The 25,406-nt window shown below is 49.3% G+C and overlaps 1 protein-coding gene across 1 annotated transcript in view; it reads left to right on the top strand.

Annotated features, from left to right (window-relative positions):
* PLEKHA6 (pleckstrin homology domain containing A6) overlaps positions 1 to 25,406 on the top strand; it is a 128,420-nt gene that overhangs the window by 61,520 nt on the left and 41,494 nt on the right. The window lies entirely within an intron of this gene.

Here is a 25,406-nt window from a genome sequence, read left to right as displayed (position 1 = left end):
TAGCCTCTGAGCTGGAAGACCAAGCCTAGGTGCATTAAATTCTCCTCTCCCAAAGGTTTCTGGATGGTGATGGGGCAGTAGAGCAGCACAACCCCTAAGAACAGTGCTACAGAAAAGCCTAAACCCGTGAATGACGGCAGACACCACAGACTTATTCAAACCAGTGGAGGGGGAAAGAAAAAGTGAAAAAGAATCCAAGAAGTGCAGATGAAAGATCTCCACCACCCGAGGTGCTCCTGCACAGGAGGCCCCTCCACAGACCCTCTGATGGCTCCACCTAGGTTTGGGACAAGTGAATCGTGTGTCAAGGCAGTGATTCTCTTAGCTCATCTCTGGTCACCAGCGACAGTGGCTTTCCCCAAGGGGGCTTTCATAAGGATTTTGTCCTAACTTTGGGTAGATTGGGACACAGAGTCAAGGCGTACAGTGAAATTCTTAGAAATTAGGATCTCTTCTGAGATGTTCAAGACGAAAGGGCAGAGGGTGAGAACCATTCAGCATACCTTTTTCTGACTGTAAAGGTCAACAAGAGCATGACTGGGACCTCAAAGATGTTCCCATCCTTGTCACGGTGAGGCAATGGAAAGCAATATCCGGACTCCAGGGCCACCTTTGTCTTCAATCGGCTGCATGATCTTGGGCAATTCAGTCCCTCTCTGGGCCTCAGATTTCCCATCTGTGAAGCGAGGGGGTTGAATTTGATTGCCACCATCCTCTTCAACTCTACATGCCTCAACTCTCCATTTGACCGATAGGTAGACCTTATCACTCCAAGAGGAGAGTCTCCTGCCTTTCTCAGAGCTGCAGGTCTGCTGTCCAGCAATTGCATGTCTGTTGGAAAAGTGGCTTGAGGTAGCAGGATGAGATGGGTATTTTCAAGACAGCAGATCCAGGGTCAGAACTGAGATGCCCACTTGGACGACAGTGCATTGGGACAGGTCAAGTCCTTCACAGTCATCAGTAAGTCCTGTAATGGACGGCTAGAGCCAAGGGAGCTGAGAATGACAGTTGCCCAATATTGCTCACAGCTATGGGCCAGGGCTGCTTTCCTATTTTCAAAGCCTCCTGGGGCCGTGAAACAGCATCAGGAGAAACATGCCAAACCTGTTCCACTGTGTGTCAGATATTTGTTTCTCATCCAGAGTGTCCATCTTCATCATCTCCCTCACACTCAGCATCTTTTCCTTCCTTTAGCCCAATTCCCCACACACTTTGGCCCCCTCTACCCCTTAGCATTCCCCGAGGCGCTGTCATTTCTTCCCCTGGGAATGCCTCTAGGGAGTAGGTAGCAGAGATGAAGCTGTGGGACGGTGGTAGAGTGGAGAGAGCGCTGGAAGCCCAGTGAGGTGGTGAGTTGGAGGCATGTTTGGAATATTCAGGCATGTCTATACCTGAAGTCCAATCAAATAACAACAACACACTGCCTCTGCTAGCTCTGTTCGGGTGGAAAAGCAGCCGATTTGTACAGGCTGTTGGGCTGGTCTTTGGATCCTCTCCCCTACCCCATGCCAACTTGTGTTTCAGGTTGCTGGCTCCAGGCTGCAGGAACCCAGGGACCTAGGAGAGATTCAGATTGTGATGAGGCAAATGCTTTAAATGTTTGTCAACATCTTTAGTTTAAGTAACTCTAGTAGCTTCCTGAAACCCCTGACTTCAGGGGCTGGAGGAAGAGCTCAGGCAGCTCTACAACTCATCTGGAAAGCCTGGGGCCTGTGGATTTCAGAATGGTAACATGTCACACACACTGTGTGTTACATAAAAACCTCCAGCAGGGTCTGGAGCAGCTCCAAAATCACACATACTAATATTTCTGCAGCAAGATATATCTAAAAAGTCATACAAGTAGGATAAATAAAGGCTAAAAAGAGTCTCATGCCCGTTCAGGTCATGCTTTGCTACTAACTAGGTTCAGGTCAGGTTGGGTTCTGTTGAGTTAGGAAAAAACTTTCGATTTTCAGATATTTGTGGATTTGGGACTGCTATTAAGGCATCGCAGCTCTATATTGCCTCACATAATCCTACCAGGTGGGATTAGCATTCCCATTTTACAGGTGGGGAAGCTAGGGCTCAGAGAGCATCAGTAACTTGTCTAATGCCATTCGGTTGGTAAGTGGATTCCAGTCACAGAGATGAGCTGTGATTCCAATCCAGGTCTGTTCATCTCCGGAGCCAGGCTTTTTCCTCCGAGGTATGATGCCCTTTACCTTTAGGAGTGACTGAAGGAGAGTTGAGGGTGGGGGTGGGGAGCTCTGACTCTGGCATCTTCCCTGATTAGGAAGGCACTTCCTGCACATCTGATAGGGATCATTTGCTGGCTTGTTCTTGTTCATACCTTGACTTCTGGGATCCCAGTAAGCTTAAAGTCTCAGAAGAGAGGAAGCTAAAGTTCAGTCAACTTTGTGGCTTACAAGAAGAATCCAGCTGGCTCCGTGGGGGCTGTGAGAGCCAAGAACAAACGGGGTCAAGTTGGATTTAGTGAGAGAAGCATCACCTGCAGTGGAAACAACCCCGTGCAGAACCGATGGAACGCACAGGGCTCCCTGCTTCCCCACCCACCACCTGCTGTAGAAGGCTCGCCTTGAGTAGGGACCCATCTTGAGAGAAGGACTGTCTGGGAGGGTCACAAACTCCAGATGAGGGTGAGGGTGGTGTGCAGCTCGAAATAAGGAGAATTCAGCCGGGGTGGGGGGGTGTCTCACTGGTCTTCATTAGTGATGTAAAAAAAGGTCAAAGGAAGAGCTAATTCAGTTTGTTGAAGATACACCACATGCTTTTTAACACTTTATTGGAAAGACAGACGTTGGTCTGTTGTCTGGGCAGTGGCATAGGTAAACCCCTCCCCCTACCTTCTAAGTGCTGTCAGATGGTGGCTGCCATTTCTGGGTCATCTGTAGGTCAGCTAAGATTTGAACTCTTACTATGCAGGCACACAGGAGTCCACAGTGTCCTGTGCTGTCCTGCTGTCAGTGAACTCAAAGCAGCACTTGGGCCAGCCGCTCTGGTTGGGGAGTGGTCTGGGCTGTGTGTGTCCTTCTACCCATTAGGAAGGGTGGTAGGTTCGTTGCCATAGGAACAAGGAACATCTGCTCCAGACAACTAGAGACAGAGTGGGGGAAGATTTTCTTAAAGGGACCATTAGCTCATGGAGTTGCTGCCTGGAAAGTAGGTTTTTCTAAAGAAGACCTGAGGGGCAGATCAGAACCCTTGGTCTGAGAGAACTGCGAGCCTCTAAGGTGGCAAAGGACCCTCATTTGCTTTGGGAAGTGCAGGAGAGAGGATACAAGATTTTCTTCTCCCCCAAATAACGGATGTCCTCCAGGAACGTGTCTCAAAGCTGTGTTAGCCTGCGGGCTCTGAGCGCCCTGGCCCATCCATCAGCAGGGCTGGTCTGCCACCTTCGTTAGGGATCTTAGTTCACCCATATGGCCCCCACTTCTGTTGCCCACTCCCCCTAGACATCCTGGGAGCATTTCTAAACCGGGCAGTAGCAAACTTATCTGCTTTCTCTGACTCTTACCTCCACCCTGTCCTCTCAGACAGCCTGACTTCTAGGCCAGTCAAGGTCTTCCAGCACCGTTTTCTGCTGCCCTTGCGCCAACTCCCTGGTCCTTTTCCTTCCTCTTCCTTTCACCTTCCTTTTCTTCCTCATGGCAGCCACATCTGCAGAGTTGAGACGTTGGGTCCTCCAGAAGTCATCTTGTTCTTCTTCCTGGTATTAGTTAGGACTTTTGAGTACGTTACTGGCACTGCTCAAAGCACCTTAAGCTCCAAAGGGGATTTTATTGTAAGGGCCAGAGAAATGGCTGGACCACAGGAACAAACTAGACCAAGAAGCTAAATGCCGCAAGTATGGTCTTGCCCTTTGCTCCTCTCCGTGTGCTGGCTTCAGTTTCTTCTCCCTGCAGAGCCGTTCCGGCTCCGTGGTCAGCCTACAGGGTGGAAAAGATGGCCTCCAGCAGCTCCCTCGTGTACCTGTTACCTGGAGAAAGAATGATCTCTTTCTTTCCTCTCAATCCCAATTCCCATCCCTGGAAAGGTGTTTCGGCTGAGCTGGGGTCAGATGGCTACCTATAACCAAGAGAGTAGTGTCAGGTTTTAGCAGCATGGCTGTTACCACCGTAACTACGTGGGTATCAAGGTGGAGAGGCAGTTTCTAGAAAGGGATGGGTACTTTCTATCACCATTAGCCTTTCCTGGACCTCCAAGCCTAGAGGAGCTTGGTTTGGAGAGTTTACACACCCCTGGCCTCTTTTGTTCAGCTCTTTTCCCGTCTGGCTATGGGGGCCGGCAAGGCCTAGTAGGTAGCACGGCAGTGTGACTGAAGGAGCCAGGGCATGGCTGCGGAGTCCTTGCCGCTCCCCGTGGGTGGAAAAGGCGTGGAACCCGAATCTTGAAGGCCATTCAGGCCCGCAGCCTACCCAGAGTTAACACTCTAGCCTTTTAGTAAAGTCCTTCAGGAAAGATTTTATCGTTCCATCAGACACTAGGGAGTCAAGATCTAAAAGCCTCAGGCCTAAAAGCTCGTCACTGTTTCTAAATTCAGTCTTTCATAATGTTATTGAGGCCACTGTCCCCCATTCCATCTTGGACTTGTGAGGAGGACCAATGCCCGCCATCTTGTTTAGGTTAGGATCGAATCAGTGACTGTGAAATCATCCCCTTGCATGAGGAGACAGGGATTTGGGCCAGGGTATATAGGATTTGGAACCATTTCTGGCTGGCTGCTGCCCTTCATCCCAATGAACTCCAGAGAAGAGAAACACATTGAGGGGTCAAGTTGTCTAAGCCTTTCATGGAGCTGTCCCTCCTTCATGCCTTCCTCTGCCCAAACTCTCACCTCCATCCACTGTAATGCAGACATGGCCAGAAGGGCAGGCCCCACTTGGCTCTGCTCCGGGAGGGGTGGGAGGGCAGTGGAGAACTGAGCCCTTCCCTCTGCTCTTGCCTGACTCCCCTGGAGCCTGTGAGGTGGGAGTGTCTCTGGGCGGAGGAAAGGGAGGGCCTGCAGGGACCCAGGAGCTGAGCTATTTCTGGAACACAGAACACATCTGCAGCAGCCGCAGAGAAGGTCAAACTGTGGGCGCAGGGCTGGAATGCAGGGGCCAGGCGGCCGGGGGGGCTGCGGTTTTACCCCTCTTGGCAGCTTGGCGGGGCCCTGTGGGGAAGGTGGAGCTACCCATAGCAAAGTATGCAGGGTGGGGAGAGATGTGGCCCCAGTGGCGACGCTGATGGTGCAATGCACTGGAAGGGGGTTTGGGGAGTGGCACAAAATCCACATACCCATTGCACTGAGGTGGGGAGAAATTTAATTCCAGGGTATGGGGGCTCTATTTCGTGCTCTCTGCCATGAAAAAAAAATCAGGTCAGGCAAAGCGCTGTGAGATGGGAAAGAGAAACAGTGCCAAGGCAGGGGCTGGGAGGCTCAGACAAACACAGGTGTGTGAGCTGTGCCTGTGTTCAGAGGTACGGACGGACAGACGTGGGGGCGAGTTTACTGGGAAGCAATGCAGCTTAGCTTCAGCCTCCCGCTCGCGCCAGCCCGTTCCAAGGCTCCCTCTAACTTGTACTTGTAGTCTTTTTCTTCATAAGAACTGCCCAAATTGTGTAAGCTTCAGGCCCCACAGACCTGGCTCTGCCCCTGCATCCTCGCGCACCCACATTCACTCACCCTCCTTCCTTCCCTTTCTGCCACTTCACAAGTCCTCTCCTCTACATACAATACCCGGTGTCCTCCGCGCTTTACCCTCATCCTCACACATGCCTGTGTGTGGCCTGGGGCTTCTTGAGTTTCTGTTTATAGTTCGAAAATTGCCCTGCTCCGGCTCTGCCTTTGTCACAGAAGGACCATCTTGGCTAAATCTGACCGCTGCTTGACCTCTGGGCACCTTGCCCTTGGTCTGCCCCTCTTCAGCTCCCCAGATGCATAAGCTGTTGGTTTGTTTTCCTTCTCATGCTGTGGGTCCTCCTCAGCTGGTCCCAGACTGTAAAATAGGGAGAGAGCTCCAGAGGAGCTTTCTCAAGGAACCTGAAGTGCTCAGGACTTGGTAGCCTCTTTTGTCCTCTCATTCACTCTGTGGGCAAGGTAATTCCCTGCTCAGGCCCAGTGGGCCCCAAGGGGCAAGCACTTGCCCACATTATACAGCTGGATGGGTGCAGTACACACACTAGAACTTGGGTCTTCCCAGACAACTCCTTCAGCCCAGTGATGTAGTCCCTAGAATTGACTTGCTTTTTAACTTCCAAGTGTGACATGACACAGAAAACCAAAATCTCCCTCCTAGTTCAGAGTATGATAGGGCAGACCTCCCTCCTCTTTGAGATTCTTAGGTGTTGATTTTTCTGGCTCCTAAGGGTAAGGGGTCGGCCTCAGATGATCACAAGTGATCTGAGGTGGGTGGTGGCTTAAAGGCATTACAGACTAGACTGAAGAATATCTAAAGCGCCGTCTTGATGGATAACTTCTTTAGGAGCAATTATTAAGCATTCATCTTCACGCGTCAAAGTGCTAAGGGGTTTTGTAGTCAAAAATTAGGCCATGGGTTCCCATGAGTGAATGAATGATTCGAGACAGAGGCCGACAGTTAATAATAATTACTGGTATTTACTGAACATTACTAGGTGCCAGGATCTCTCTTGAATTCTCTGCTTGTATAATCTCATTTAATCCTATGACAGACCCTTGAGGTAGGAGTTTATATTATCCCTGTTTACAGATAGGGGAATGAAAGCACAGAGAGGTTAGGTCACTCACTCAAAGCCCCTTAGGTAGTAACTGGTGGAGTCAGAATTGGAACTGGGACAGTCTGACTCCAGAGCCAATGCAGATTCAACTCAGCAAAAATAAACTAAAGGATTAGTTTGTAGGATGATGCACGAGAAGGGAATTTCAAGTTGCACAACAAACTTGAAGTGGGAAAAGACCTGGCTTTGGGCTGTGTCCTGGGCTCTAATCCCAGCTTTCCCACTTCCGAACCGGGTAGCCTTGGGCTGCTTACCTGACCTCTCAGGTTCCTCCTCCATAGGTACAGGACAGCAGTACCTATCTCGGGAGGTTCAGCAGAGAATGTGCTGGTGTCATGCCTTGGGTAGGTGTTAATTTCCTTTCTTTTCTGTGCCAGTTGTCAAGGTTAATTCTTGTTTCGGGAAGAAAATGTCCAACCAGCCCTCCAATAACTAGTCTTCTGGACAAGACTTCCTGCCATCACCATTGGTCCCTATTGGGACTGCCTGGAATCGGAGGAAAGACAGGCTGGAGAGGGAGGGGCATTTGGCTTCATGTAGCTCTCAGGCAACTGTCACCCTCTGACCCTTATTGCTCCATTATCTTTTCTTCCTTTTAAAAACAAGGCTATTCTCTTGCATAAACACAGTACAATCAACAAATTCAGGAATCTTAACATTGAAACAATACTATTATCTAATAGACAATCACCAGTTGCCCTAGTAATGTCATTGGAATCTAATCCAGGAGCATGTCTCTACTCCTCTTTAATCTGGAATAATTCCTCAGCCTTTCTTTGTTTCTCATGCACTGAGGTTTTTGAAGAGTGCAGGCCCTCTCTCTGGCCCTTTCTGGGCCTTGTCCAGTCTCCCCATTTCCCTCCCAGTCCCCCCAGTCTCATCCCTGAGCAGGGCTGACTAGGGTGAGGTGACTGAGGCACTCTCCTTAGGCACACAATTTAAGAGGATGCCAAAAACCTCAGTAATCAAGATAAATAACATTTAATGCGATATTTTCAAAAATCAAAATCAGTGCAAAAATTTCACGAAGAACAAAAATATCAACATTTTCAATAACAACAGGATAAGTAACAGTGTCATTCCAAGCAATGTTGGAGCCTCAGGCGAAAGGGAGATTGAGTAATACTGATCTGGTCTTTATTTAAAATGATATTTCATTCATCATGGATTTTTTGCACTAATTTTTATTCCAAAAAATATTACATTAAAATATTATCAATCTCGATCATTGAATTTTTAGATGCCTCTTACATTGTGTGCCCCCATGCCCTGCAGAGTGGGTTTCCTCCCTCCTGTCATCCTGTCCTCAGAACTAGGGAGAGAGAGGGGTGGGGCTCCCAGCCAGCCCTGGCCCTGGCCAGAGTGGAGGAGGAGGGAGGGTGGGGGACAGAAGAGGAGGGAGAGGAGGGGTGCAGAGGCCTGGAGCCCTCTAACAGCTTCCAGCTGCTTCCACACCCACCAGACTTCCTGCCTTGGGAGTGGTGTTTGGTTGGCTTTTCCCCCCTCTTTTCTCATTAGATGTGTGATCTGATTAGATCCTTAGATACCCTCATCCCTCCCAGTCTCCCCTGTCTTAACACTGCATGGTTCCCCTTAGTTGAGCCTGTTCTGACCCTAGATCTGCCCCTGTTTTCATCCATCCTGGGACCCCTTCTGGGTCTGTCACTTGTGCTGTAGAAAAGCATCCACCCAGTGTGGGGTGAGCACCACGATGCTGGTTCATGTTCCACAGCTCTGGGAGCGGAGCCAGAGCTGAGGGACAGGCGGGGGTGTCAGCCAGGCTGCGGGCAGACCGCGTGTTAACAGGAAAGAGCTCCAGACTGAGGTTAAGAGACTGGGCTTAGCCTTGCCTCCCATGTAGGAGGTGGGTTATCTTAGTCAAGACCCTTTACCTCTTTGAGCCTCAGTTTTGTTTGTTGTTTGTTTGTTTTTTGTAAAATGAGAGTGTTAATATTTTTCTGCTAACCTCATAAGACCATAAAAGAATCAAGTGAGATAGTGATGGGAGGGCTTTGTGAACTGTACAGGGTTTTACCTGATATTTTCCCTTCTGTCATAAAACAAATAATTCTTTATTTTTATAAAGGCCACATTCAGGTCTGCCACATTATTTGACCTAAATCCAGGAGAGGAGTCCAGGCTGATTCAAAGCCATGTGCATCCCTGTCTTTAACCAGCAGACTAAAGTGGGTCACTAAGAAAAGCTGGAATCCCTGCCCACCCCGCCTTCACTTGCCTACATTTACCACAGTATAAAACGTAATGGGGAAAACAAAACAAAACAAAACAAAAAAAACATAATGGGGGCTTCCCTGGTGGCGCAGTGGTTGAGAGTCCGCCTGCCGATGCAGGGGACAGGGGTTCGTGCCCCGGTCCGGGAGGATCCCACATGCCGCGGAGCAGCTGGGCCCGTGAGCCATGGCCGCTGAGCCTGCGCGTCCGGAGCCTGTGCTCCGCAATGGGAGAGGCCACAACAGTGAGAGGCCCACGTACCGCAAAAAAAAAAAAACCATAATGGGTGAGGTCCAGGAGTAGGTGCTGGGTTTTTTTTTTTTGATGTCTCAACTGAAGACTTTTCTTTTTTATAGCTTTATAGAGGTGTAATTGATTTATGATAAACTATTTAAAGGGTAAAATTTGATGCAGTTTTTGAAACCATAACTACAATTAAGATAATGCACATATATCCATCACTCCCCAAAGTTTCTTCCCGCCTTTTTGAAATCCCTCTCTCTACCCTGTGTCCACGCAACTTCCGATCTGCTTTCTGCCACTATAGATTCGTTTTACGTTTGTCAGGGTTTTGTATAATGGAATCATACGGTATACACTTTTTATTTGGGGGAAGGGGTCTGGCTTCTTTCATTCAGCACAGTTATTTTGAGATGCATCCCTGTTGTTATGTATATCAATAATTCATTTCTTTTTATTGCTGAGTCATATGGATGTAACACATATTGTGTTCACCTATTCATGGACATTTGAGTTTTTTGCAGTTTGGGGCTTTACAAATGAGCTGCTATGAATATTTTTGCTCAAGTCTTTGTGTGGACATATGCTTACATTTCTTTTAGGTAAATACCTAGGAATCAATGGGTTGTATGTTCAACTGTATGGAAAAGTTTGGCAGTTAAAAAGTTAAGCAAAGTGGACGTACCATTTAAAATGTCTCATCAGCAGGGTATGACTTCCCGGTCATTTACATTTTTGTCAACATTTGGTATGATTAGTCCTAATTTTAGCAGTTCTGGTGTGTGTGTGTAGTGTTATTATGGATTCAACTTGCATTTCCCTAATGACTAGTGATGTTGAACATGTTTTCATGTGCTTTATTTGACATAGTATATCCTCTTTGGTGGAGTGTCGGTTTAAATCTTTTGCCCACCTTTTTTCTATTATTGTGTTTGCTGTCTTAATATTTAGTTGTAAGAGTTTTTTATATATTCTAGATGAAAGTTTTATGTCACGTTTTGCAAATATTTTCTCCAGTTTATGGCTTACCTTTTTATTTTTGTAACAGCATCCTTTGAAAAGTAAAGTTTTTTATCTCAATGAAGTTCGATTTCTTTTTCTTTTTGGCTGTGTTGGGTCTTCATTGCTGTGTGTGGACTTTCTCTGGTTGCGGTGAGCAGGGGTTACTCTTCGTTGCGGTGCACAGGCTTCTCATTGTGGTGGCTTCTCTTGTTGTGGAGCATGGGCTCTAGGTGCATGGGCTTCAGTAGTTGTGGCTCATGGGCTCTAGAGAGCCAGCTCAGTAGTTGTGGCACACTGTCTTAGTTGCTCCACGGCATGTGGGAGCTTCCCAGACCAGGGCTTGAACCTGCGTCCCCTGCATTGGCAGGAAGATTCCCAACTGCTGCACCACCAGGGAAGTCCCTGAAGTTTGATTTCTTGATATTTTGTTTAAAGTTCGTGAGTTTTGTGTCGTATTTAAGAAATTTGCCAAACCAAGAATCACTAAGATTTTCTCCTGTGTTTTCTTCTAGAAATCTTATAGTTTAAGCGCTTACATTTTAGGCCTTAGTCCATTTTGAGTTCACTTTTAATGGTAGGGTCAAGGGGTTTTGTTTTTGTTTTTGGTATATGGACCTCTAGTTTTCCAGCACCATGTACTGAAAAAGCTCTCATTCCCACATTGAATTGCCTTTATACCTCTGTGGAAAACCAGCTGACCATATATGCATGGTCAATTGGTCAATTCCTGGAGTCTCTATTCTGTTACATTTATCTGTACATGTATCTTTATGCTGATACCACATTGTCTTGACTACTGTAGATTTATAATCTTGAAGTCAGGTAATCTAAGACTTCTAACTTTATTCTTTATTCTTCTAACCTTATTCTCTTTTTTGAAAGTTTTTGGGGGTACTATGGGTCCTTTTCATTTCTATATGAATTTCAGAATCACTTGGTCAATTTTTACAAAGAACCTATTGAGATTGTATTGACTCTATAGGAAAATAAGTGGAGAATTGATATTTTAACAATCTCCTTTTCCATACAAACAGTATATTTCTCCTTTTATTTAGATTTTACTTAATTTCTCTCGCTAGTGTTTTACAGTTTTCAGTATATAGGTCTTGCACATCTGTTGTCAAATTTACTCCTAAATATTTCATATTTTTTACCCTATTATAAGTAGTCTTTTTAGAAGTTCAATTTTTCATTGTTTGCTGCCACTATATAAAGATACAACTGATTTTTCTATATTGACTTTTTATCCTGAGCCCCTCTACCCCTTTAAAACTCCATTTTACAGAGCAGGAACCTGTACATACTGAGATGCAGGGCTTTTACATGATATGATAAGCATTTAAAAGCATGTGAAAACATCAGCATCTTTTCCCATTTTAAGTTAATAAATCATATGTAGCAGCCCTGCAGCCAGATGTGAGAGGAGGGAGTGGTATGGTGAACCTGACCCTCCACAGGCAGTGCAGCCCTAGATTTCTGGGGTATTCTCGAGGGTGAATGGAGCAGGTGGGAATGCATGCAGCCCCTTTAAGAGACCAGGGCCAACCAGCCATCAGGCCGCTGGGAAGGCAGCCCAGGAGATAAGATAAGGCCCCCTGGCAGGTTTAAGCCAGGGTCTTGAGCCACAGTGACTGGACTACTGACAAACAGGAACCAGGGGTGATGAGAGGAGGTGCAGCTACTAGACTCAGACTGGCACGAAGTGGAGCAGCCTGACCACCCACTGGGGCCTGAAAGGAGAAGGGGGTATTAACTGTGGGTGTGGAGAAAGAGGGCGCTTGCATTCTCCTGTATAGCCTATCATGTTTATGATCATGGTTTAAAAACACTGCTAGACTGTACTTCAAGGCTTTCTATGTAGTGAATTTTCCATAAATATGTTTATAAACCTCTATATGCTCCCTCTACTGATATCCTTATGCTGTCGTGAGATGCTTCGTTATTGGATTTGGAGACTACCTGATTTCTTGCTCAAACTAGAAAAATCCTGGCAAGGAATTACTCTGAAAAGTCTGGAGCTGCTCATTTGCACATATCTGCATAGATTTGCATGTGTCCTACATGTAGATACATACTTCTATGCTGGATTTAGATCTCCCCAAATCAGTTGCCTATTTTTAAAGGGATAAAGAGGTGATTTGACTCTACTCATTCCTGCTCACCTTTCTTCTGCATCCTCCAAAGATGCAAAATTATTCCTGCAGCTTTGAAATATAAAATAGACCACCTGTGACACACAGTTTGTACAGTTACGAGCAATCCTCTTTGCCTGTCGAGTTATTTTCCATCTTCGTTTCTATTACAGTTCCTAGCTCCAAACTCCTGGGTGAGTCAGGGAATTATTAAGGCAAAGAAACGCTGTGGCTAAACAGCCAGGAGCTGAAATTGCTTAGGAACCTTCCAGGATTGTGCCCTGTACCTAGACAGAGAGGCTAGAGGCACATACATTGACCTGAAGACCACCTTCCCACTGTTTCCTGGCCCAGGGCTAGGGATGCTCTGACTACCTTTGTCTGTTCTCCCTCCTCCAGGAACAAATAAAAATATCATCCCCTCCCCCCGATCCTGGCTCCTCTATTGGTCTGCTAGGCAAATATTTCATAATGTGGGCTCATCCAATTGGGCATCATGCCAGAGCCCAGCACCTCAGGTTGCCAGCGTGCGCCAATCAGGCGGGGCAGCCTGGGTGGGACTAGAGGGCTCCTGCTTTCCACATGGGAGGCAGCAGCATTACTCAGGTGGATGGCATCAAGGTGGGACTTGCCACTTTCTCAGAGCTGGGAAGAGGGGACAGGGCTGTCCATCAGCCAGCTGGAGGCGACCGGCACTGAAGGGGTTAAGGCCAGTCAGCATGTGCGGCTGTTAATGATTGCTACCCACCAGGGACCTGGTGAGTGTTAAAGGAGAACCTTTTCCCTGTTCCTGAGTGTGAAAGGAGTCAGGGCGAGAGCAGAGGGGACCCCAGAGAAGAGCCGGTGAGTGAGTGGTTATCTGTCTGCTGTATATTCGTCTGGGTGGCTCTGGAGCAGGTAAGAGAGCACCAATATTCCCATTCCATCAGCTAGAGTGGGCTTTTGTTACAACCGGACAAATTCTCAGCTTGGGGCCAGATTTCGGTATCATTCCTATTTATTAGAAGGAAATCTTTAGGGTTGTCTTAGTCTAAGGGCTGTGAACTACTTGGCGCAGAAGCCGGAAATACACATCATTGTCTGTCCTGATGCAGAGACAATGGTTTGGTGTGGGCACCTTGCACACAAAGCTGGAGTCTTGCTCTCCCCCTCTCCCTGAGCCATTGTCTCCGGGGAGGGGCTCAGGAGCTCTGGGCAGAAGCACCATCCGCCCCTTCACAGCCGTTTGCTGGGACCAGCCCAGAAGGAAGGCAGGGAGGGCACAGCCAAAGGAGACGGGCATAGCTGTGCCTTTTGCCTTTTACTCTTTTTTACTTCAAGTCAGGTGTGGAGAGGTGGGAGGCAGGATGCAAGGGGTGGGGGTGGAGCAGAGAGTTGGCGGGGACTCAACGTGTTAGAAGACAAAGTTTGTCATTTGGGAGCAAAACAAATCCAGGAAGAGAGAGAACCAGTCTTTTGGGTTTAGATGTCTCTTGTCCCCTTGCCCCCAACTGCCCATTCAGGACCCTCATTCCCTCCAAATATTAGGCCTCTTTGACCCAGACACCTTCTCATGACAAGTCAGACTTGTGCAGGGAATGTGGACAAGAGTTTCTTGGCTTCGTTGGAGGAGGTGCTAAGACGGAATTTTCTCAGCTGATTCTGTGTGTGTGTGTGTGTGTGTGTGTGTGTGTGTGTGGTGTGTACTCATGCGTGCACAAAAAAATGAAAGACTGATTTGTCTCCAAAGCAGAACTGTTGACTTTACCCCCTCTTAGCCAGGAACCCTTTTGTCCCCCTGCCTCTTTCTTGGGAGGAAAAAGGTTCCATGACATAATGGTAATGGTAGGCAGCCCTGGAGGAGTCTGTTGGGTAGGAACAGCGTGCTCCCTGTGCCAGTCTTGAGAGATAAGGCAAACCCAACCCCCGTGGCTTTCAGCTGTGGTGCTTCCTCCGGCTAAGCTGCCCACAGGCAGACAGAAACCAGGCACAATAAGGGGGAGGTGCCAGCCACCAGACCCAGTGGGACAGGAGCAAAAGATGCCAAGCTTCTGGGCATGTGAGCCAACAAAGAGGGGGAAGTCGGGACTGGGAGAGGAGCCGGCTACTTTCCGTGTTCTGCCTCGTACTAAGAGTTAGCCACACGTAAGACTAGCCACCCTCTGTCCTCACACTCCCAGGAGAAGCAGCTCAGAGGAATTGGTATTCCCAGGCAGGCAGGGCTTCGTGGGCATACAACCTGCGCAGTTGCTCTGTGTCCTCAGAAGGGTTTGGTTTAATGTCCTTCTGTCACCATCCTGAACTTCTTAAGTTTTGAGCAAGGAGCCCTGCGTTTTTATTTTGCTCTGGGCCCTGCCAAGTATATAGCCAGAGCTATTCCCAGGCCAGCCACAAGGGGCAGCAGCAGGATGGTGTTCATATGCTCCAACAGGCACAGGCGGACTCACCTGTTACTCAGGTGTCACTTACCAAGACTGGCTTCTGTCCTGACCGGGACCAGTACAGCATCCCTTTTCCTTTCTTCCCCTCTACCCTCCTCCCAAAGCGTCTGTTTCTTCTTGTCTTAGCGACCCTGCCTAGTCTTCCTTCAAGGCTACTGCGTGGCATGGGGACAGGGGAGGGGCCAGCAGTGTCCCTTACCTGGTCCCCCCCCACACTTTCCTTTTCTTCCCAAGTTCTTCTTTCCATTACCTGGGCTCCAGGCAGGGTCTAGGTCTGGGAGTGCCTCTTCCATTCCTCTGAGATCGTCTCCCCTCCCCTCTCTAAGCCACGGTTATCAATGGACACACTCTGGCACCAGCTTCATGTGCTATTTGTTTAGGAGCAGATTGTATCCCTGTGATTACCACAGGCTCCAGGCTGGGTGGGGGCCGGGGTGGGGACAGGGGAAGTGCAAGGGAAGGAAGACTCCTGAGCCTGCTGTCCTCGGTGGCGGCAGTTCCTCTTCCCTCTCTTCCCCTCTGTGCTGGCTCCTCCCACTGTGGACCGCAGGACCCTGCAGACCATGCAGCCGACCTTTCTGCTCTTCCTCCCTCCAGCCTCTCCAGAAGTTGGCCAATCCAAGAAGGAAAATGAGGCAGGAAGGAGGGACAGTTCCTTGTTCTTTCACCTTTTCCAACCTCCGTGATCCTCTCTGTAACCTTTCCCAGTTGCCTCCCCCAGTAGGGCTGTTAGTAACAATATTTTCAAGCCCTGGAGGGGAGTCTTAATGCATATATTTTATTATTTTTTTTTATTTTTTTGCGGTACGTGGGCCTCTCACCGTTGTGACCTCTCCTGTTGCGGAGCACGGGCTCCGGACGCGCAGGCTCAGCGGCCATGGCTCACAGGCCCAGCCGCTCCGCAGCATGTGGGATCTTCCCGGACTGGGGCACGAACCTGCATCCCCTGCATCAGCAGGCGGACTCCCAACCACTGCGCCACCAGGGAAGCCCAATGCATATATTTTAAAATGATGTATTATCCAAATTAATTTTGATTGGTCTTTGGAATGTATCATTTGATTTTAGATTTTTAACTTTTTTGTTGTTGTTGGTAGCAGATTTCCTTTTTTTTTTTTTTTGGTTTAGCTGAGGACTGTAAGAGAGCTTGCATTTCCTGAGGACACTGAACACATATCAGCTGGAGGAAGGACAGACTGGTTTGGAGTTACGTGTTTTATAGAGTCCAAAAAGATTAGAACTGGAAGGTGGCTTAGGGAACGTCTAGCCCAGTGCTATCCGATAGAATACTCCACAGTGGTGGAACATGCTACAACTGTCCTGTCCAGTTAGGTGGCCTCTAGGCATGGTGGCTCTTGAGCTGTGGCTAGCATGATGGAGAAACTGAAATTTTAATTTTATTTAGTTTTAATTAATGAAAATGTAAATAGCCACATATGACTAGCAGCTACTAAACTGGATGGAATAGTACTCCTTGTTTTATTTCATTCCTTTATCTTATAAATGATTATAACATCAGCCACTGACTGAGAAACTGTTATGTGCCAAGCATTCTCCTAGGTGCTTTAAATATGTGATCTTGTTTAATCCTCCCAGCAATGTGGTATCATTCCATGTTACAGATGGGGAAACTGAGGCCCAGAAAAGTAAAGAGGTCAGTACTGCTCAGCCACAGCCATGTGCCAGCCGTTCTTTGTTTTCATGTTACAGCTCTCTTCAAAAGTTCTCCAAGTCCTTTCCCTTCCAGGTCTCACTTTCCCTCTCTGGGATGTCAAGGGAGCTCACAATGATTTTTCTCAGCACACAGAGGTGGAGACAGCAACGTCTCTCTCCAGACACCGTCATTTCCTGGCTGGTTCCACTGGTGGCCCTTGTCCTCAAGCTCCTTTTGGATCTTTTCTACAGCAGACAGCAATCCGGGGAGATTCCTCTGCCCTTTGAGCCCTTAGCAAGCTCCCTGAGTACATGGGAAGTTCCAGATTCCTCACTCCCTACAGAAGGAGGCGTTCAAAATTCCCCACAATCCATCTGCATCCCTGCTCACCCGTTACTCCCAGTCTAGGAGAGACAAGAAGCTGAGCCCTCTCAGGGGGCAGGTGAGAAGCAGTGCTCACACTAGAGCTTTGCTGCCATCCCACCTGCCTTTGCATCCACACCCCATGCGGCCCTCCGAGGTGGGGGCCTCCTTCTCCCAAAGCAGTCGCGGAGGCTCCTGCCTTCCTGCTCCCATTGATTTATTGCTCTCTTCTTCCCCAGACAAAGCCTCTGCTCAGTAGACTCTTACAGAGTCTGGCTGGCCAGTAGGAAGTGAGAGGGGAGAGGAGGGGCCATGGAGCAGACGGAACCCACCCATTGGATTCCCTTGTGAGAGGATTCAAGGCTGAGCTCTCCTGCCTCGCAGTAGCAATTCAACGTCCCAGAGCAGAACAGCACATGTTCCCTCCTCCCACTGTGGTCAGACCACTGGCCTGCCTCTAAGCCACTCCACCAGACAGCCATTCAGTGTCTGGGTGTGAGGTGCCGGCCAGGCACAGTGACCAAGAAGGTCCAGGTTGTAAGCAGTTTGTGTGTGGCTGCCCCTCCACACCTCTGCACCCAGGCAGGTGTGGTCGGACTAACATTTTTGGGTACCTCCCACCCTACATCACACACAGTGCCCAGACCTGTAGCCCGTGGGGGTTAGCAGCAAGAGGGTTTGTGACTTCACCCCTGTGTTCTTGCAGCGGGCCTTGTGGAGCTGTAGTCTCCCCCCTGAACCATGAGGCTCTCTTCTCTCCCGGAGATGAGGAGCTCAGGTTGGAGAAGTAGCAGGGCCTGGAGACAACCAAGGAGACGGGAACTTTGTCTTGTCTCTCTTGTCACTATAGCTGGGGCAGTGACTCTCGGCTCCCCTGGCTCTGGAATGGGCCTTGCCTTCTTCCCAGTGCAAGGACCACAGACCACATGAGTTTAATGGTTTCCCTGTGTTTACCCCTTCAGAGCATCATCACCTTTCTTCCTCTGCTGTCTAGTCTGGTAGGAAATTTGTGTTGTCTTCTAAACAGGCCACCACTTATTACTACTGTTTCATTCCTAAAACGAGGAAACTGAGCCATGGAAGAGCTTGACGCCCACAGATTGCTGGATTGGGAACCAAGAAGGCATTTGTAGCTTTTGAGGGTGTGGAAGGAGGGGCACCAGCCCAGCTGCATTACTCTCCAAACACTCACTTTGTACAATTCGTTCCCTGGGGGTGGGTGGGGTGACTGCTGTCTGTGGGACACCAGGACCAAATCTGCTGAGCTAGGAATGAGGAAGGTTGGCTCGAGTGACCTTCCATAGGCCTAGAAGCAGACAGCTGGGCTTCCTCAGTCTCTGAAGGGTAAGGGTTTGGGATTTGGCTCAGAGCTTGGCGGTGGGGTGTGTGTGTGTCGGCGGGGGGGGGGTGGTAATTAATTATTGCTCTGCCCGTTACCTCTTGGGCCTCTTTCCAGTTGCTGACTGTCGGAGAAAGCAGCTTGGAGGCTGAGGGGAGGGGACTGGAGCCCTTTTCCCTCTGCTTCTATCTGCCTTAGCTGGGGGCCACTCAGGGGAAGGATGAGAGAAGGAAAATGTGGAGCTGGAGCCATAGAGAGCTCCCGTTTCTCCTTTCATTTCCTTTTCCCCTGAGCAGGGACAGCACAGAGGCACAAGAGCAAGGAGCCTGAGGAACCCCAGGGAGCTGGGTTGCCCCAGTTTTCCAAGTTGGGCCAGTGTGTGAGGGGGGAAATGCCTCTTGAGCTGCCTGAGATGACTTCTGTGCTCAGAATCACAGTTCTTAACACCTGGAAGGGCCGTCGGTGTTCAGATAGTTAAGGAATGGTCATCCCAGCAATGACACTCAGTAATTTATCAACCAGAAAGGACACTGGCCTGGAGTCCTGGAGGGCCCCAAGGTGTCTCTGGATCACATAGACGAGGGGAGGGCCAGTTATTAAAATATTGAAATTCATCCTTATTGGAAGAGTAGCCCTTTACCAACCAATATGGAAGAACTTCAGCATTTTAATAACTGGCATGGTTATGCTGAGTATCCACTCTGTTTATCTTTATTTTTCAGAAGACAAGTGGAGTTCCATAAAGTAAAATAATCAGTTTGAAGATAAGATCATCCAGGTTGGGGTAGATCAGCATGAAGATTCCCCATGAACTTCCCCTGAGTGATATCTGTACTCTCCCCCTCACCAGACACACACACACTACACATAAACACACACGCACGCGCTCACATACACACAGTGAAGCATTGCCCTGATTAAAGAGTACACAAGGCCCCCATACCCTTACCTGCAGTTGTAAGCTTGAATGTCCAGGCTCAGGAGATTATATAGTGAGAGACTAGAGAAGGACGTCCACCTAGGATGGAAGGGAGGAAGCCTGGATCTGGATCCCTGATTTGTAATTTCCATCCCTTGGCTACTGAGCCAGCTTTTCTGCTTTCTACCTGAGGTAGGGGCCAAACTCAGGTAAAATTCCCCCAGTGTTCCATGATTGGTCATAGCAGGGAAGGAAAAGGTGTTTTGACCCTTTGGGGCAGGGAAGGGGCTGTGAGGACAGACAGACTTTAGCAGGAAGGAGAGCAGCCTGAGCCTTATCTCCTAGGCACTCAGCCCAGTAGCCAGCATTTTTGGATGTTCCAAGCTTACTTGGAGAAGACACTCTAATCTTGCCAGTTTGGAAATGACTGTGGCGCAGGAGGAGGGCTGGAGCGAGGGCAGGGAGGAGAGAAGAGAGTAAATGCAAGTACAGGGCTGACAGCTGTGTCCCTAGAGCCTGCAGGACTGGTATTTTGATCTGTTGGCAGCATTTGGAAAAAAGACAGTGTCAGGTAGAGGGGCCTTTCCCACTTGCAAATACCTAGAGGTGCCACCAGGGCCGACCCCTTTCTACCTCCCCTTTGTGTGGCTGCAGAGGGATTTGGGTGGGGAGAACTTGGCTAGGAAGTGTACTTTTTCCTAGGAATGACGGGGGTTGGTGGGAGTCTCAGGAATCAGGCACATCAGGATTGTTGAGAATGTAAACCAAGTTGTTTTTTCATTGGGAGAGAAAGGTAGAACACATAAAGCTCCTTGAAAATGATGATGAGATCCAGAGGGGAGGTGGAGAGCAGGAGTCAAAAGTCTCCCCACCTTCGCCTCCTTTGTCGGCTGCAGAAATCCTCCCTGGTGTGTGGACAGTCTGAGCTCGGAATTTGCTAGCTGGGGGAGAAGGAAGTGGGAAGCATAGGCCATAGCAGCCCTCCTTCCCACTCGCCTCACAGTCCTCTATCTAATGAGCGATAATGCCAGAAGCCAAAGCCTTGTCTGGATGGGAAAGCCTGGCGGGGCTCATTCTCAGGAGCTCTGGGGACGCCGCAGCTTGGTGTCCTGCAGATAACCAAGAGGGGCCCAGGGTGGAAGGAGTTGAATGTATCTCTCTAGTCCTTCAGTATTTATCACGGTGGGACCTCTGGGTGTCCATCCTGAGTGTGTGGTGCGTGTGTGTGCACACACGTGCAGACATGCATGTCTGCAAAGAGTCACGAAGACCCGGGTTGATTTTGCTCCTTTTGACTGTGTAGTGCCAGGTATCACTCCAGATAGATACCGATTCTCGGGGAGGACGTTTGGAGATGAATCAGTACACAGTTACCTCCATAGTGAGGCTGTCACTAGCACCTGAAGTTAGAGGCTGCAGGTGTTTGTAGAACTGTAGAAAAGCCCAAACTAGATGGAGGACAAACGCTTGGAAAACGGAGAGGATCTACCTCTTTTCTTTGCAATTGATTGGTTTTGGCACTTCTGGAATGCCAGTCCCCGCATTCCCAGCCCCTGCTCCATCCACTGCCATCTTAAGCCTGAGACTGTGTGTTTTTCATTTTCTAGCTCCAGTACCTAGCATATTTCTTGATTTTTTTTAATATTTAAATATTTACTTATTTATTTATTTATCTATCTATTTATTTATTTATCTGGTTGAGCTGGGTCTTAGTTGTGGCAGGCCTCAGTTGTGGCAGGTGGGCTCCTTAGTTACAGCACATGGGCTCCTTAGTTGTGGCATGTGAACTCTTAGTTGCAGCATGCATGTGGGATCTAGTTCCCTAACCCAGCCTCCCTGCATTGGGAGTGTGGAGTCTTACCGACTGCGCCGCCAGGGAAGTCCCTCTTGATTTGTTTTTAAGCAGAATAATCATAGGCATTATCTCTTGTGCATAAAATAGTTCACATTTTGAAAGTTTCCAGTTATTATTTCATAGAATTAGAAAGTACCTCATTTGCATGTGAGAAAACTAAGGGCCAAAGAAGTCAAGTCACCCTCATGTTGGACCTTGGACTGAAAGCCCGGTGTTGCCAATTCTCTTCTCACTGACGGCACTGCCATTGGGGCCACCTTCATAGGTACCGTGGATAGGGGAACACCTAGTGGGCAACTCGGGAGTTTAGGGTTGCTCCTGTCTTCATAGCAAAATCTCCTTTATTGCTTGAGATTCCCCCTTCCCTTGGGTGGAATTCAAGGAGTCCATTTGGAGATGGATTCATAACCATTTGTTCTTGAGAAATGGAGGCCTTTGACATCCCAAAAGAAAGGGAAGAGGAGAGGGAAAAAAAAAACCTGATTACCTGTCCCTGTTTCCCTTTTTTAATGTTCCATACCTGGTAAGTTCTTCCTGGTGTCTAACCTAATGAAAACCTGTCATCTGTGCAGTTTAGTGGCAAAGGAAAGAAACTCCAGCCAGGCATTCTGTGTGCTCACTTAATCCTGAGGATTTCAGAGCTCTCGACAAGCAGGGGAAACCCTTGAGCCTTCCTTCCTCCTCCTGTGCTATCTTCAGTGGGCATGGGAGAAGTAATTTAACTTGCAAGTTAAGCAAAGGCTGTGGGAGGCCCCTGAGCTCAAATTGAAGGGAAAGGGATATTTTTGCCTTCTAGAGGAAGAAAACTCATTTCCCAAGGCACCTCCACCCCTCCTTCTGTGCAGATGAGCTTAATTTTCTTCCCCTCCTAATGAAGATGGATCAAAGCCAAGCTATATATTCAAGGGGGAGCCAGGCAGGGGAGCTAAGTGAAGGGGTGAGGGGACAAAAACAGAGCTGCTCTCATGGAGAGGAAGTAATTAATTTTAAGAGAGAGCAAAGATAGGGAAGCCCTTGGTAATAGAATGTTAAACTCCAAATGCAGGTGGCTAAAAATTAAATCAGAGCATATGGAGTTTCTTTTGTTCATTCATTCATTCACTTATTCATTCAACAAATATTTATTGGGTACCTACTGTGCACAGGCAGAGACCCCAAGCGGGCATCAGGAGAGGGCCCAGCTCTCCATAACCACAGCAGGGCTCCAGTAACTGGATTAGGGACTGGAGAGGTGGGATCTGGAAAGTGAAGCCACTTGTCATCAGGATAAAGCATTTGCAGATGTACCACTAAATGGCTGAATATATTGACCTTTGGATTTAGGATTAGTTGCTTAAGTATCAGCAGCTGTTGACCCCAGCTATATCCACCCAGCTTGACTCATCACGGGTTAAATCATTATGTTGTCCTTTTCCATTCACTGATTGCTTTGTTCTCTGACTGAGTTCTGTCCTCAATCCAAAAAATTAGATTAGCTCCTCCCTTTCAGTGTCTGTTGACATCACAAAATTGCCATAACAACAGACTATGATGTCACCAGAATGCCTGGTGCTGCTGAAAGGAACCACATTGGTCAGAAAGGATTCTGTCATCCAAAGATAAAAATGGAATGATATCAAAAGCCAGAGGAACTGAAATTTGATATCAGAAAAGAACATCTAGGCAGTATAAGATAACAGTGGGTCCGGAGCTTCCTTTCCTGGAACCCTTCACAAACAAACAAGGCACTTACTGAGACTGATTGGAGAGCAGGCTTGCCTGGAGGCAGGGGCTTGGAAGAGATGACCTTCAGAAGCCCCTTGCGTGGAGGGCCCTAAGACACAGAGGACGTTAGGAAAAGGAGAGATGTGACCATCTTGGATCTCTGGAGAGTTCAGAGTAGCTAACAACGATGCAAACCTCCCTGCCCCGAGCAGATCTGACAGTTTCCAGCTGGAATTTATTACATTGCAGCTGGGCAGATTTACAGAAATAAACACATGGTGACCCCGTCTGAGCCTCATTTGCTACCCTCTTCCTCCTAAGATTTGGGAAGAAGCTTTTCTTCCATTTCACCCGAGCAGAGAAGCCAGTCCTCGCCACCAGCTCTGGCTCCGTGACACCCACGCCCATGTGCTTCACTTGCCCTTCATCTGCTGGGCCACCCCAAGAGGAGGGCGAGCAACCTGGGGCTGTGTCTAAAGGGAGTGTGTAGGGGGGTGCTGCAGACAAGCTTCGTGTTCATGATGCTCCTGTCCGTACAGAAGGCTGGGCAGGCTGGGAGGAGAGAGAGCTTCCCGGCATCGGCAGCAACGACAATAGCAGCACGTGAATCTGGAGGCTCATTTAACCCTTGTGCCCACTGGGTCGGAAGGGTCTCTCTGAAGCAAGTGGATTTCAGCCCAAGGGCCTGTGTTCTGGGCGAGGGGAGGCAGGGAGGGCTGTCTTCCTGCAGGTTGGGCTGGCATGGGTTTCTGCCGTGCAGATGGGAATACAGCCCCAGACTCCTCCGTCTGCCCAGCTACTCTGTGTCCTTAGCTCGGTGAGGTCAGACTACCTGGAAGTTGTACACCTGCTCCGTGTACTCCGTCTCTCCATTTTTGCATTTTCTCCTTGGGCACCTGAACTGAGAAGATGTCATCCCCTGCTCACTTATTCTGCCTCTGGCACTCTGCCGGGCAGCGTTCTGTCTGAATGCTGGGAAGCTGCAGGCCCCCTAGGGCACCTGGGCACCCCTACCACCAAGGGGCCCTCCCCCTTCCTGGTGCTGGAGCCAGGAGGAGGGGAAAGAGCAGCGCCTGCCGCTGCCACGTGCACCTGGAGCTCAGCCACGGCACGGCGAGCCAGACCGGAGGACTTACTTCTCAGAGGGATGGTACGAGCAGGGTGGCTGGTGGGTCCTCTGAGGCTGCCAAACAGGGGACAAAGCTGCCTAAAAGATGTTGAAGTTTCGAGCTGATCGACGGGTCAGGTAGGGATTTCTTCAGTGGGCTGTGAGTCAAGTGAAGTGAGAGCTGAGTGGGCAGGTCACTGGATCCGGGGGCGGCAGAGTGAGGGGCCTGCCCCGTGTGACCTGGAGAAGGGAGAGCCGTTAGGTCAATGGTTGCTGCATTGCAGTGCTTGTGAAGGGGAAGCTGTTTTGAAATTGGTAGCGCCGGGATGGAGCGAGGACATCATTTGTAGGGGTTACTGGGTAGGAGAGTCTGGGGCAGGAAGAAATTTGGTGTCCTCTGAAAGACTTGTACCAGCTGACAGCAGACTGTGTGTGTGCCTCTGTGTGTGTCTGTCTCTCCGTCCATCTATCCATCTGTACCAGTGCCTGCAGGAAAGGTTCCAGCCGAGCTGGCACAGGGATTGTGTACAGCAGAATGGGCCGAAGGGGACGGAATGGGTGGAGGGGTGTCGGGGGGCAGGTGATCTGTGCCACTGGGAAACAGCAGAGACCTTGGTGCCTCAGAAATCTTAGCTGTCACAGACTGCCTGCCCCCACCCCTAGATGAGGCAGAGCCAGGGATGAGGGTGACTGGAAACGGCTACTGTTCCTTGCAAAGATCCCCTGGGGTTAAGTTGAGGAGAGCATCCTTATTGGACCTGGGAAGAAGGGAGGAGTAGAGTTTGAGAAGCAGGGAGCGGGTTATCAATGTGCTAGAGTTAGAACCCAGGCCGAATAGACACTGGCCAGATTTAGGGTCCTGGCTGCAAAACCAGATTTCCACAGAGGCTGTGGCCGCTGCCCACTGGGCTTCTGTCTCCCACATGTCTTTGGATTCGATCTGAACATGACTGGTTTGGAAGCTGAAAAAATACCCTCCGATATGATCTTTAGCTTCAGCAGACATCTTAAGGGCTGGGAAGCGTCCTTGGCGATGGAAGGGTGCTCTCCAAAAGGTTGTTTTACTTCTCTCATGCAGCTGAAGGGACCACACTGTTTTCCCCTGGTGCTAGCTAACCTGCCACTTGCCAAGCAGAGCGCTGGCCCTTTGCTGTGGGCGTGCGTGGTGGCCTGGTACTAAGACCCACCAGCCGCCGTGCAGCCTTGGTAGGCTCTGTGCAGGCACCAGCTTCTGGGGGTGGACTGAGCATGCTCTGGGCTCTCACAGTATCTCCCAAGAGGGGTAGGTGAAGAGGACCTTAAAATTGTTCCAGCCCCCCGCTGGCTGCACGCTTGAATCTCCCACAGCTTTCTTGCCAGGTGGCCCTCTGCTTTCAGAAATCATCTCAAACTGCTGCCATGTATGGCTTAGACCCTCTGCACCAGCCCCTCCCTAAGCTCTGTCCGCTGCCCTTCTCCCTTACCTCCCTGCAGAGCCACCGGGAGCTAGCGTGGAAGCCAGCCAGCCAGAAGAGCCACAGCTCCCAAGGGAGCCTCCCATCTGCCTCTGCACAGACCCCGGCCCTGGCCCATGTTCGCCCCTGCTTCCTGGCAGGCTGTCCGCACTACCCTCCCCGGCCACAGCATCCCTTAATTAGATCTGACTGAGAGCCAGCACTCACCTCCATGCTGGACAGCTCCTGAGGTGTCGGCTAGTC

Source organism: Stenella coeruleoalba (assembly GCF_951394435.1).
Source record: "Stenella coeruleoalba genome assembly, chromosome: 1".
Classification (NCBI taxonomy): Eukaryota; Metazoa; Chordata; class Mammalia; order Artiodactyla; family Delphinidae; genus Stenella; species Stenella coeruleoalba.
This window is presented reverse-complemented; position numbering and strand designations above follow the sequence as displayed.